We start from the raw sequence: 2,324 nt of genomic DNA, 5'->3' as shown, positions 1-2,324 counted from the left end.
TGTACCCACTCCAATCCATATTGCACACTACTATGTTATTTTTCTAAAACACATCTCAGATAATAATCACTTCCCTGATTAAAAAAGAAAAACAATGGTGTCAACTTATGATTTAAGAAGGCAAATCAAGAACATATGCTTATAATCTGTCCCACTTAAAAATACACTAAAATAAGGGTGAAGTAGAAATAGAAAAGTATATACATCAATAAACAGAATGTAATATGTAGGATGTGGGTAAGAAACTCTAAAACTTCTCTGGAAGACAAAAAATAGAGATGAGTGGACTGATAAAAACAAAGGTTTAAAAAATGTTAACAGTAGCAGAGGATATAGTAGAATGGCCCTGAAGAATATCAAGAAATGCTGGACTCCAGAAATATAGTGACAGCAGAGGTAGGCATGAGAAGAGGGGGTGGGAACTTGAGGGACTGAGTGCATGTAAGTGCAATGGTCCACCCACTCTTGACCCAGTCTTTCTAGTCCAATTACAAGGAAAACCATACAGATCCAAAATAAGTCATCTCTAAAGAGTTTGAACAAATAGTCTTAGAAGAAACAGAATGATGGGATACCTGTCACAGTTATAGAGTCTCCATGCATGTTTCATGTTATGCGTTTGGGGATACCTACATAATAGCTAAATTCCTGCCAACATATTACTAGCTGAAGTCTGCCAGCCTGAAAGTCCCACCCACTATTGGAAATGAGTGGATATTCAAGGATCACCAAACATGTGAAAAAAGCTTTCAACACAAATAAGAAAGCTAACCTCTGATCCCAGATGAAAGAATGATATTTCAAACATTGGAGAGAAAAAAAAAAAAAAAACTATATCTAACTGGTATCCTTAGAACAATTCTAGATTTTGTATTCATAAAAAATAGAATGGGGTTCTATGAAAAGTCAGGAAAAAAAATTACGAAAAAAGAAATACCCCTTGAAAATCAGGAGAGCTGAAAAAGTGACAGAAGAATTAAGGAAACCTTGTAGAATTTAGAGCAAAACAAGAAACTGAAAATGTGGGAGACATAAAGGTATACTCCATGTTGTCAAATAGACAAATAATAGAATTCCTGAAAAGAGAAAATATAGTACAGATTATAAGAAACTAATAGCAGAAAATTTTACAGTAACAAAAAGTGACAGGAGCCTTAAAATTGACAGGACCACTAAGCACAGAAAAGGATTAAGTATACTCATGCATACACACAACACATGGACACAATGACTTCAACTAAAATCTCAGTGATTTTTTTTCCCATGTACCAGGGATGAAGAAAATAACAAATAGCTTACAGAAAGGAAAGAAAAAACAACCACAAAAATAAATACTGAGATAGAAAACAAAAACTGAACAAAAGTATGAATGGCATCAGAGTTCGCCTCAGAAAAACTGCATACTAAAAGACAATAGAAAATGGAAAACGACTCTAAAGCTTTAAACGTAAGTAATTTTCTCTATGAGGTATATGTCCACTAAAATAAAATTTTAAAGTATGAGTTCAGGATTAAACATAAGAAATCTTATCTGCTATCCATCTTTACCTAGGAAGTTACTTGCAGATGTACAAAAGCAAACTGAAAGAGTAAATCAAAAGGAAGAAGATGGGGTACCCAGGGAAAGGTAAATAATAGCCAGGAGGGCACTGAAGAGAAGTGCACAATGAAAGTTAGGCACCAAGCCTCCAGAGTAAACAGTGAAACTGAAAGCAGAAGAAATAGTGTCTTGATAGTAAAGGTGAGGTGTTAGAAGATCATTAGGATAACAAAGACTGAAAATGCAATATAAAATAAAGCAATTAGATACTATGAAGGGATCATTATAAAAAATAATATTATTTAACATATTAGTTATAAATTGCTTTGTGATGAACCACATATACATATATACATATATAATGCAGGAGAAGTAAATCTGGTATTAAAAGTCCTTCAAAATCATCTTTTCCTGATGCTGATAGATTCTTTCCATGTATTTGCTCTCAAGGTAAATTACATGACTAGTAATTGTTGCATAGTAAATGTTTATTCTTGCCTTTTAAAAACAATGTTTTCCTTTGGGGGAATGCCCTCTCACATCCATCTCATATGAGCATGCTGAAATTCTGTTTATTCAAATCACCATGGGTATAACACAGACAAATGGCTTCATTCACGGGTGTACCTGTCATACAGGAAGAGTTATCTTTCTGAAATCTCTCTTAATTTGCAGCCAATACATGACTTTTCTTTCTCCTTTATACCTCAAGAGCACCTTGTTTCACCTCTCTAATGATGTTTATTATGTGCCACATACTACAGATGTTTAAGTACTTGTTTCA

The sequence above is a fragment of the Balaenoptera acutorostrata genome, chromosome 3 (assembly GCF_949987535.1).
Source record: "Balaenoptera acutorostrata chromosome 3, mBalAcu1.1, whole genome shotgun sequence".
NCBI classification, from domain to species: Eukaryota; Metazoa; Chordata; class Mammalia; order Artiodactyla; family Balaenopteridae; genus Balaenoptera; species Balaenoptera acutorostrata.
Note: the sequence above shows the minus strand (reverse complement) of the source record.